We start from the raw sequence: 13,386 nt of genomic DNA, 5'->3' as shown, positions 1-13,386 counted from the left end.
GTATATTAGGTGCAATAGGTTGCATTTAAAGCACCATTTTAAGTACTTAAATAATTTAATGGAACACATGTACCTTTGATAACCAGAGGTAATATGTATTTGCATCTTTATAAAATACTATATTATTTTACCTAAATGGAAATATTTTAAAGCATAGAAAAGTAATTATTCAATTTAATGTTTATAGATACAGGGGAGTACAGGAGACATTGCTATAATTATAGTTACACAGTCAAATTATGAGAGAAGTTGAAATATTAAAAATTGGAATGTAATGAGAATTAGACCACCAAAAGAAAATTGGGGACAACCAGCTATTAGAAACTGTTGTTACACTCCAATTACTAGAATCATCAGATAAAGCAAATTTCTGCTAAGCCTAATGACTTGTATTCAAATCCCAGAACCTACACAGTGGAAGGAATTATACTCAAAAATTTTCCTCTGATCTCTACATGAATGCTGTGGCAAGTCTGCCCCCTTCCCAAACATACAAAATACAAATAAGTAAATAAATACATACCAACTTTCATAAACTATAAAACTTGTGAAATCAACATCTTGATTTTTAAAATTTTCAATAAACATTATAAGAAAAATATCAAAAATCAGTGTCAAAAATCCTCAGGAATCTAAACATAGGTCTATCTTAAGATCCAACTATATCCACTCTTAGACCTACACCCAAGTGATATTTCATCCTTCCACAGAGATACTTAGTCATGTTTACTGTTGCAGTATTAACAGACTCTAAGTACTGGAAATAGTTTAGTTGTCTGTCAATGCATGAAAAGATGAAGAAAATACAACACATTTACACAATGGAAAAATCCCTCAGCCATGGTTACAAGAAATGAAATCATGAAATGGGCTGCTAAATCAGTAGACCTAGAATAAAAAGAAGAGGAAAAAGTAGAAGAGGAGGAAGAGGAAGAGGAGGAGGAGGAGGATGATAAAGAGGAAGAAGAAGAAGAAGAAGAAGAAGAAGAAGAAGAAGAAGAAGAAGAAGAAGAAGAAGAAGAACAAGAACAACAAGAACAACAAGAACAACAAGAACAACAAGAACAACAAGAACAAGAACAAGAAGAACAAGAAGAAGAGGAGGAGGAAGAAAAAGAAGAAACTATCCTGAATGATGTAATCCAGATCCAGAAAGACAAATATGGTATATATTTACTTACATATGGATGTTACCTGTTTGTTGTCTTTGCTAAGCAAGCTAAAATCCATATAATTACAGAAGTGTACAGTAAGTGTATAGTGAGGAGGGATCGATTTCCCTAGGAAGGGAAAATGAAATAGAAAGTTCTGAATGGAAGCAGGCAGAAATAATGGGAAGATCACATCTAGAGCAGGGAGAAAAGAGGGTAGAAAAAAAACAGTATTATTTGAAGGATCATATAGAAACCTAATATTGTAGAAGCTTCTTAAAATATATACATATATTTTATAAAGGCAATTTTAATAGAATCATTGAACAACAAGGGAGAAGAGTCCCAACTAGAAAACTATTGTCGCCAAGTAGTTACTGGTCCTAGGATTGGGTTGCATCTAATAGATTTTTTTGACAAGGCTATTGGCTGCTCTCCACAAACTCACTGTAGACTTTGCTGAAGATAACTCATTAAATATGGTTTGAAAAATGAAGGGGTGCCTAGCTAGAGCCTTCATCTCTACAGACTAATATCCATGATACTGGAAGGGACTCTTTCTGATAACAGAGGAGAGAAATGAATGCCAACCCAGAGATGACCTGTCTTCAAGATATGCTGGTGCAATAGTAGGATGAAACTTGTTGGAGTCACCAACTGATATTTGTCTAGATTGCATGCCCACTCCATGAGACGGAATTTATCTCCAACTCTGCTAGGGTGCCAAGAACCTGTGACACAATAGGCCATGGACATTATTTATAGATCAGTGAATGCTTAGCCACCATTGGAAAAGTTTTCTCCTGAAACAGATGGCAAAAAATACAGATACCCATAGCCAATGTGTAGAGAGACCTTGGAACAATAAATGTGATGTTTCCATCAATTCCTCCTCACCTCAGGGCACGGAGATTCCTGTGGCAGAGGAAGTAGGTAGAGAATAAGAGCCAGAGGGTGTTGAAGACAAGGAAACAAGGCCTTTAAAGCACTGCAGGATTGATACACACATGAATTCATATAGACAGTGGTACCATGCACTGGGCCTGAATGGCCATTGCCCTAAGGAGTGCCAATGCTGAGAGAAGTAAAACAGCCCCTGACCCTAAGCCAGAGCTGTCTCAAGCTATCTCAGAAATGAACAATTAGTTCTCTCCCATGGAGTCTCACTGGGCATGCAAGCCACTCTTAAGGGAAGGCCCCATGCTCAGTGATAGATGGTTAACACAAAATGGAATTAGTGGCATTTAAAATTTTATCACACCATTTTTACCACATTGTAGCTGTGCATGTATATCACGATTGCTGGATTTTGTTTTCATGAGATTTCTGTATGAACATGTATGTTTCTGCATCCATGTGTGACTGTTGCTTTTTCTTTGGTTCTTTCTCTTGTTTGTTCTGTTTTATTCCAGTTTGTTTTGGGGTGTTTTATCATTATTTTTTTAGATACATGTTTGTTTCCTAGTGAGAGACAGAAAGGATGTGAATTTGAATGGGGGGGGGGATCTTGAAGAGCTAAAAGAAGAAAGCATAGGCATAATATTTTGTATGAAAAAAAATCTATTTTCAAATAAGGAAAATAGAAAAAGATATAAAAAAGAAACTGAGCATAAATCCACATAATTTAAATTCATTTTGAAGTTATTATTTATTTTAATTTACAAAATTAGTAAAATCTGCCCCTTCTTTTGGAAACAAGGTTGCAAGAATGTGACATATTGGAAAATTAACTGTCATTAAAACAGAGACCTATGTATTCTAATGGATAACAACTAACCTTGCTCATGTTTCAGCTCTACAACAGTCTCAGTTTTCTTGAAATTCAACTAAAGGCCCAAACAACAACTTCAAAGTTACTTTTGGCAATCAAGTTGGGATGTCACAAGACTTACCACATTAATAAAGTTCACTTGAGGTAGAACCCTTTGTGTCTTTCAACAGGATGCACTGTCTTGTTTAGCTAGAAATTCAATAAATTTGATGATTCATTCTAATTCTTGAAGCATCTCAGCAGTCTTAGTGTCAAGAGAATGTGATATGTATTGATGTGATTATGGACAAGAAGTGACAGCTGACAAGTCAAAGATAATGCAACAGGAAACCTTGAAAAGTCTTAGAAATAATCCCAGAAACATTTGTGGCTTTACTCTGGAAGAATAAGTACCTCTCCACTCAACACCTACATTTGATAACATAGCTATATGCAGTTGGCGGCTTTATAAACATCACAATTCGCTCAAGGACAAACACACTAGTATATCTTCCTAATGTAAGAGTTATTTCTATTCTAGTGGATGAGTCGTGTTCCATGGTCAGCTATCCCTACTTAAAGAACAAAAAGTACAATGTTAGTTTTAAGAGGCTTATGGATATCATAGATTTGTGAAGCATCCATAAATAAGAACTTGGACCTTTCATAAAACAGTAATTTGAAGCATGCTCCTTATCTAATCTACACAGAACTAAAGAGAATGATTCTTTATGATAAAAAGTAACCTCAAGAATATTGAGGATTCAGAATATTATTTACACTATTATTTGAACAGTAATGTTGACAGTAAAATGTCATGTGACATGTTTGTTGTATTACACCTTTAAAGATTTGTTTTTAGGTAGGTGTGTGTGTGTGTGTGTGTGTGTGTGTGTGTGTGTAAGTGTGTATGTATTCCAAGCTTGTGTAGGTGTCTATAGAGGCTAGAAAAAGACATGGATCTCCTGAAACTGGAGTTCCTGGCAGTGTTAAGCTTACCAATGTAAGTGCTAGGAGAGGAATATAGATCCTCTGAAAGACTGGCAAGAACTCTTAAGCACTGAACCATCTCTCTAGATACCTTCTTTATTATATTAAAATCTACTTTCAAAGATATCCTTTAACTCCCACTCAAAATGTATACATCCTTTTTCTGGCACAGAGATCCATGATATTTCTTAGCAATCCACTTTTCAGTGTTAATACATTAACACATAATATTTCATGAGGGGCACAGAATTCATTTGAACCCTGAACTTCATCAGCTACACTCTAAATGTAAGCAAAAACAAAACCTCCTGGCTGAGTTTTGTAGAATCACACCATCACCTGGTAACAGGTCATTGCAACTTTACCTCTTCAGCCTACTAGCCTGACTACACTCTATAAAAAACTAATATGATACATAGATTAATCACAAAATTCAGAAGCATCTGCAGGGATAAACCATATTTTGTTTATATATCTGCTTAAAAATCATTTACCTCTATGTTACTCTATTCAAAGAAAATTTATGTTTAACAAGATTATCTTAACATTATATATATTAGAGTGGTTTGATATTTAAAGTGCACACATGTATTCTATTTAATTAGTTCAGTATGTTTGTGGCTATAAGAATTGAATGTAGCAAGGTTGATTAATTTAATCATTGAATTAAAACATCACTCAAACAAGAAAAATAAATAATTCTTGGGACCCTTTTCTGGTCAGGCTCTGCCGCTCCCCATTATACTAATGGGGACATTTGACTTTGACAATCAGTAAGAAAAATTGAATATTCTTGGATAGCATATAGAGTCAGAGAGCATAGAATTTCTTCGAATATCTTAATGGTTTTATGGAATATTTTATAAGATTCATTTCATATTTAATAGTGTTTCCTTCTACTTTTAAAAATCCAGAATATGCATTATTTCATGAAGAGACACTAGTCTGTCAAATAAGTAGTCCTCTGACTATGTTGTAACCATACATATTCCCATTAGAAATCCAGCTTCTCCCATCTCTGCCTGAGTTTAGTGCTAGCAGTGATTCTTCTGCTCCTCTCAAGGCATTCAGTTGTTTTACACTGGAATTCCTCTGCTAACTATATTTGCATATCGTTCTTGTGTTTTTAACCATGTGCTACTGGGTAAATCTCCCAATTGGTATTTGAAACTTTGTTCATTTTTATGGGTTTGACGAACTTAAACTGTATAGGGGTACTTTACCTCATCCAAAAATAAATAATTTCACCACTGAAAACTTCTTGCTATTCCTGGCTTGCATAACCGTTTTATAATCATTACACAACAAGTGATATGGTTAATGGATTTCATACAGGTGTTATTTTAAATAAATAAAGCTTTTTGTGAAAAGTAGTTTTAATTTTAAGAAACATTTGAGTGGAGTAGATGCAGTTTCTACAAAGTCCCTCTCCTATAGGCACAGGAGGTATACTTCACCCACCTTGTTGTGAAGAAGTTAAGACTTCCCTTGCCCAGATTTTGTAGAGTGGTCAAGTGATCAGCTTTTTGCTTTACTCAAATGCACAAAAAGTTGAATGCACATTGGAATAAATTGGAATTTACCACACTGGCATAAATTATACTAGAGAAAATGGTTTTACTACTCATTCTTCTATAGACAAGTGATATCTACTTTATGATTTTTACTGGGAAATATTACAAAGAAATAAGAGAAAAATACCAAAAAGAACCATACCTTTATTTGTTATGTTTCAAATTATAATATGAGCCTGACTGGCTATATATTGTTTTAAATATCTACTTTTACATTAAAATTCATGTAGAGGCAAAAAGGTATAATCAGGATTCATGGCACTGACATGAAATACATTGACATTTAAGCAAGCTACACATATCATATAAATCAAAAGAGTGAAGAACCTACAGTATTATGATATTCACAGGGTTATCGATGAAGTGTAATCTTGGTGTACTGAATTCTGCATCCAAACTTTCTTCCAAATCAGAGTAGAAGTGCAACAGTTGCTTCATTATTTATGCTACTTCAATTTTAAAGCAATGTATTCTTGAACCATGTTCATGAAGTCAAATAGATAGTGTTTCCCTCCTTAGTAATTGTGAGATGCTTTTGTACAACATTAATTAGTAACATCAAAGACCTGAGTGTTCCAACTTAAGTAACAGGGTTCAGTTAGAGGATATATATGTATATGTGTATGTGTGTATGTGTGTGTGTTTATATGTATACATACATATATATGTATATATATATGTATATATATGTATGTATATGTATACTTCTCAAAGATGATATAAGAGGTATCTTTTAATAGAAGGTCTGCTGGAGATTATTGAAAGATTAATATAATATGTCATTACATTTCTTTATGTTCTTTGGAAAGGATTTTTCTTTAAAGAATAATCCACAGCATCAGTTGCCACCCAAATCTAACAGATTTTTTTAAAAAAAATAGCAGTTTAATTTTCCTTCATAAGAGCTTACAGATGTGAGAAGAAAATGTTAACAAAATAATGGTAACAGAACTATAATGATTCACAGACTTGAATATTACACATGCATCTATAGATACCCTGCACATCATAGACTTGGTTCACCAGAAATTTGATAGTTATTAATACTTTTAGCACAACTGAGTTTATCCAGATTCTCACTGCAAAATAGTCTCTTTTGTATATATAATTAGGCAAATCTCATAATTCATTTCAGCTCTTATCCTGTGTTTGAGGCTCTTTGGGGTGTCATCTAGGCAGTCTGGCCTAATTCATTTAGACAAATTTCATCTCTATCATTAGCGTGTGGGTGATAGATGGCTTGTATGTATGGGCTCTCTCCTTGTCTAACTGGGAAATGACACCCTATGTCTGAGCAAACAACAAAAACTTGAGAATTGCAAGCATTGTTCAAGGAAGCCTAAGAATGGACAGCTGCACTGTTTCTACATTCTCTTTTATTATTTTAATTTATTTTTATTGAATATTTTATTTATTTACATTTCAAATATTATTCCCCTTCCCAGTTTCCCCTCCATAGGTCCCCTAACCATTTCCCCCACCCCTGCCTCTATGAGGGTTTTCCCCTACTCTCCCATCTACTCCTGCTTCAGTGTCCTCGCCCTCGTATTCCCCATCCTGGGCCACTGAGCCTCCACAGGACCAAGGGGTTCCTCTCCCAGCAATGCCAGTTAAGGCAATCCTATGATACATATCAAGTTGGAGCCATAGGTTTTTCACTGTGTACTCATTGGTTTGTGGTTTAATCCCTGGGAGATTTGAGGGGGTCTAGTTGGCCGATTTTTTATTGGATATTTTATTCATTTACATTTTAGATGCCATCTAGTTGGTTGATAGTGTAGAGACCATATCCAGTGGACAGGCATGGCCCCTGGTTGAGGAATGAGGCCACCCTCCTGCCTCAAAAAAAATTCATCCAGAATTCCTTCTGTCAAAAGAAAATGCAAGGACAAAGAGTGGAGCAGAGACTGAAGGAAAGGTCATCTGGAGACTGCCCAACCTGGGGACCCATCCCATATACAGTCACCAAACCCAGAAACTATTGCTGATGGCCAAGAAGTGCTTGCTGTCAGGAGCCTAGTATAGCTGTCTCTTAAGAGGCTTTCACAGAGTCTGACCAATACAGATGCAGATGCTCGCAGCCAACCATTTGACTGAGCATGGGGACCCCAATGGAGAAGTTAGGACAAGGACTGAAGGAGCTGAAGGGGTTTGCAACTCCATAGGAAGACTATTCTTGACACTTGTTCTCATAGTTTTGGTCACATTGGAACAAGCCATTCAGGATTGCTGTATTCTTCTACAGGATGGTAACGTTTTTCCTCTTTCCAGTTTTTCATGACTAAATTGGTTGTAATTACTAAGTAATAGTGAATACGAAAAAACAAAATAACCTAAACATAATGTATAAATATTCATATATATTAGAAACTAGGATATATGTGATCATAAAATACATCCTAAAATGTTAATATAATTCCATAGAATAGAAAGCCACCTGTAAGATAAAATGAGATTTATTTTTTATTTAAGTAAAATTTATGATTGCTATTTGGAAAATTTCTAAAATTACATAAGAGTCTAGATATATCACTTCTTACAAATGCATCTCTCAAAATATAAAAGACAAGTATGGTAATTTATATCTATATTCCCAAAATGCACTAGGCTGAACCAGGGGAATTACTTCAGATACAGGGGCCTCACCATGAGTGATATAGTGAGTTTCAGGTCAAGAATTTTAAGATTCTGTTTAAAAATAAAATAAAAAAGTCAAAAAAATTTAAATCTCAAATTAAATATAACAGGAGTTAGATGGCACTTATGTAAGGATGTGGTCTTAAATAAGTTATGCAGTGTAACCGGGCATGTTTTGAAGGTATACAGAAGTGAATTTTCTCAGCACTAGCAAATCATTTGGTTTGATACTGCATTGTGAAATTTAAAAAAAAAAATGAAGCAAGGATATAGTTAAGACATCTATTTAGTCATAAGGTTTAAACTATTCTATCTTTGACCTAGATAATTGATTCATTTATACTGGGATGCCATCTGCATATCTTATACAGTACTATAGGGTACACAAGGAAAAGGTGAATAGATTTATTAGCAGTTGTGATTGAACCTCTATTTAAGTTGTTCATTCGTGTATTACAAACTGCCATCATATTCAACTCAAGGTGTGTGCATACAGCATGGGTACTGGGTAAACCTCTGTAGGCGTCACTGTAAAAATTCTCCAGGAAAACCACAAAAGGCGTCATTGTAAAGATTCTTAAAAGAGACCATATATTTCTTAAATAGAAATTGCAAGATTATTGAGTTATGGTGAACATAGGACTTTGTGATTTAAAAACCCAATTATATTTCTGGGTAATGTCTATATGAAAATTTGTTATCAACTGAATAGATTCATTGTTTCCCTCCTTTCTTCCTTCCTTCCCCCTTCCTTCCTTCTCTTTCCCTCCATCATTCTTTTTCTCCTTCCTTCCATCCTTTTTCACTTTTTTCTTCATTTCCTCCTTCCTTCTTTCCTTCCTTTCTTTCTTCCCTTTATCTTTTCCTCTCTCCCTCCCTTTCTTCTCTCCTTCCTTCCTTTCTTCTTCCCCTCCTTCCCTCCTTAATCTCCTCTCTCCTTCCCTCCTTTCCTCTCTTCCTCCTTTTCTTTCTCTTATTTTTCTTCCTTCCTTGTTTGATTTACCCTGGTTTTGAGCTCACTAACTGCCTGGGCAGTTAGTGCTAAGATTGTAGGAATGTACAGAGCTGCCTAGGCCTGCAAATTTTAGTGAAGCCAACATCTGGGAGTTCTTTGTTGTTTTTTTCCATTAGTGCTATTTCGTTGCAGTGATGATTTCCTCCCATCTGTTCAATGCTGTCGCTTTACTTATTTACTTTGTTTGTTTTTTAAAAACAACATAATCCCTAGGCTTCTACCCATTCTTCATTCATGCTGGTTTCAGTTTGGTGTGAAGGTGAAGGGACAAGAGAAGGTATTGGGGGAAGGGAAGGGCTATATAATCAAAGTACATTATGTATGCTCAAACTTGTGAAATATATATGTTTCAAAATGTCTTGTAGTTTGGTTATATAATATTTTATACAATAATACATAATATATTATTTTTCTTGGGAAATACAGTCTATTTAACACTTTTCATGCACATGCCCTAGGAACAATGTCTCAAGAGACATGAACAACCAGGGCTGTAATGTGTCCATGATCAGGGGTATAGGTGTGTGATGGAGGCAGTTCTTTGTAGCACTATTAAAATATTTTACAAACAGAAAATTGTTTTAAACATTAAAATAAACAAAAGCAAAGAGAGTTTAAATGAGAACTGATCACATTTGTTTGTTGCTCTTGTAAAATTTTAATATTTCATTGTTTTTCTGAAAAATTCTTTGAAAATAATGCACCATACAAATATTATTTTTCTTCAGTTACATAATTATCGGATAACAATTTAAACTAGTGTTTAAGTATCTAGTATGTATACTTGTAACTAAAAATAACATGGTTTCATATTACCCCTGCTTTCAGTTCAAAAACAAAAGAAAAAAGCATTCAAACCCATGGAGCACTGGAAACCATCCCAAATGATATTTGAAGAATGATAGAATTTGGAAAATAAAGTCAGAGCTGATGCTTACTTGGCTGAGGATCTGGAGCTTGGAAATTAGAAATAAAAATGTTCTAAGCCAAACCACAAAGTATCTAAAACTAAATGATACAGTACAAGCACGTGCAAGTGACATTTTTTTTATTAGTGACATTTTAAGAAAAGTCAAAAAGCACCATCTTTGTCAGAAGGCAAGAGAAGATACTTATGATTTAATTTGTCTTCAGAAATACAAGGTGTGGCTGGTTCCCATGATTCTCCCTGACACTTCTCATGTTTTTCTTTGCCCCTTGTCGCTCTGTTAAGCATAAATTCATAGATTTCATGGTTAAGAGAGCCGAAGATGAGATGCTGTTGCTTGCACTTGGTCCTGCTGCTCCTTATCCAACCATCTGCTGTCACCTCAAAAAGCCAAGACTGTATAATCTCAGTAAACATACAAACCATTCTTGCATTTAATTTTGGTTGGAAGGAAGACCCCATTATATGTTTGATTTGTGGTGTCACTAGTTCCTTTTGGTGAATTTTCTTTTCTTTTCTTTCTTTTCTTTTTCACATTGGTTATTTTATTTATTTACATTTCAAATATTATCCCCCATTCCGGTTCCACCTATGCAAACCCCCTAACCTGTCCCACTCCCCCCTGCTTCTATAAGTGTGTTCCCCAACTCAACCACCCATTCCCACCTCCCAGCCTTAGTATTCCCCTACACTGAGGCATCGAACCTTCTCAGGACCAAGGGCTTCTCCTCTCATCGATGCCTAACAAGGCCATCTTCTGCTACATATGCAGTTGTAGCCATGTGTACTCTTTGGTTGGTGGTTTAGTCCCTGGAAGCTCTGGGGGGTCTGGTTGGTTGATATTGTTGTCCTTCCTATGGGGTTGCAAATCCCTTCAGCTCTTCCAATCCTTCCCCTCACTCCTCCATCCGGTTTCCTTTCGGTGAATTTTCAATACCTCACAGTGACTGTCTTTTCATGAACACTGATTTGTCTTAACTGTGTTTACTCCAAATAAAATCGGTGATATAAGAAGCGAAACCAATTTGCATGAATACCGATGAGCAGAAACAAGATCTGGCCTAAGAGACTCTAGTGCCAGTTCAGAATTCTGGAATACTCTCTTGTAAAGGCTGGACAGTATTTGAACATTGGAAATGTTCCCATCCTTTACAGCATGTCCAGATGTGGGCCATGGCACTCACAGGAAAACCAAAACAGAGTAGTTCACACTTTTAGAAGAAACTTGCCCAGGCTGTACCACTCTTTGAATCATTCTCTACACATTTGTTTATGCATATTTAGTTTTACTAATGATTAAGAAATTCAGGATACTACAGGATATCACCTACACACTGTGAAAATCTTAGCAAGGCTGATATTGTAGTCTAGCTTATAACAATGAACAGAGAAACCAGAAACTGCCAAAGACAGAAGTGGAAGCAGACAACACATATACTGTGGCCATAAAACTATTCTTTCACATTAAGAAATCAGACAGAATGAGAGAAATCACTATGTGAAAAGGGCAAGCATGAAAGAGCAATAGCAACAACAAAAGTCAAGAACAGCAGTTTGAACAGGTAAATAAACTATTATGGTTTAGTCTGAAATTTCAAGAAAAACATCAGAGAAAGAGACATAGGCCTATAATTCAAGCATCGAGGAGGCTGAGGCAGAAGTACCACTCTGAGGCCATCCTGGGCAACATGGCAAGACATTGTCTCAAAGGGAAGAAACCAGAAAAATAAAAATAAAAATGACACAAATTAGCATTTCTCAAAAATCAGTACTTTCAGTATTATTACAAACAGATACAAAAAGAATAAAAAATTAATAATCTACTTAAAAATATAGTTTGTCAGAGAGAGACACAAATTACTAAAACCCACAGAAATTTAAATAGAATGTATAAATAGGATTATATTTAACATTTAGTGAGAAATATTTTCATTTTACTTATTTATGTCTCTGTCCTTCTGCCTCTCTGTCTCTCTGTGTCTCTGTGTCTATCTCCGTCTCCTTCTGTCTCATTGTCTCTCTTTGTGTCTGTCTCTGAGTCTATCTCTCTGTGTCTCTGACTCTGTCTCCATCTCTCTCTCCATCTCTCTGTGTCTCTCTCTCTTTGTGTGTGTGTGTGTGTGTGTGTGTGTGTGTTTACATGTGACATTGCCTACACAGGCCAAAAATGGATCTAAAGGAGATGGAGGTACAGGTGGTTTTAAATTTCCTGACAGTGTGCTTAAATATCAAACTAGAGTCCATGGAAAGAATAGTAAGAGGTCCTAACTGTTGAGCAATATCTCCAGCTCTCTGCATTTAGTAATTTGTAAATATAACTGTCCACCCATTAATAGACTCTGAATTTTCTGAAAATTCTGACTTCTATAAAATTTTTAAGGTATTTCTAAAACCAAGCTTAATCTTATTTATTTATTATTTATTTATTTATTTTTTGCAGTGAAGAAGAGGGTGCTATACAATTTCTAACCTATTTCCTGCATCTAACAAAAATGTGATCGAATAAGCAAACAATATCCCAGCTGATCAGATCCAACAATTTGTCAGAGTTGTCCATGGACTATAAATGGCTGTTAATGAGCCCTTTAGTGATTTGCTCATAGACCCAATTTTCAGCATTTGAGAGCCCATTGTAGTGATTTGTCCCCAACTTTTTATACTGATATTATCAGAATTTGATATGTGAATTACTTTTGGATATAACTTGAAATTTAATAAATCACTTATAATTTATGACATGGATAGCTGTTTTTAGGAAGCCCTTGTCTGACTGTGGCCTTCCCCCAAACACTACCTCAAAGATATACCAGTTACCTGGAGGCCATATTGGCAGGAACATTGAAGAAATGAAGCTTTCAGCTCAGAGGTCCACAAAGAGAGACTGGAAGAAAACCTTCACGGTACAACTTCAGTTGAGCCTGGACTCACTACCCTGCACCCCTTAATTAGTTTGTTCAGAGCGACTGGTCTGAGACAGATGTGCTAACTAGGCTTGAAAACCATGAGATAAATGTTTGTTGTCTCATACAGTTTAAGTTTGTATCACTCCTATTTCTAATGGTATTTACATGTGCTCAATAGGTATTTATGTATTTTCTTATATAAAACCTTGCTTTCGTTTTATTGTAGGTCGTTGTCAACCTTCTGTTATTTGATTATGAGAGTTATTTATATATTCTGAATACAAATTTATTGTTAGACAACTTTGTTGCTAATAATTTCTCTTATATTGTAGCTTTCCTTTTCCTTTCTTAATAGTGTCATTTGAAGAACAGATTATTTTAACTTTGATTCAAATAAATGCAGACCTTTCGTGTGTGCTCTTTGGGTGCCCTCATCTA

This window comes from Arvicanthis niloticus, chromosome 17 (genome assembly GCF_011762505.2).
Source record: "Arvicanthis niloticus isolate mArvNil1 chromosome 17, mArvNil1.pat.X, whole genome shotgun sequence".
Lineage (NCBI taxonomy): Eukaryota > Metazoa > Chordata > Mammalia > Rodentia > Muridae > Arvicanthis > Arvicanthis niloticus.
The sequence above is the reverse complement of the archived record's forward strand: the minus strand, read 5'-3'. Positions refer to the sequence as shown.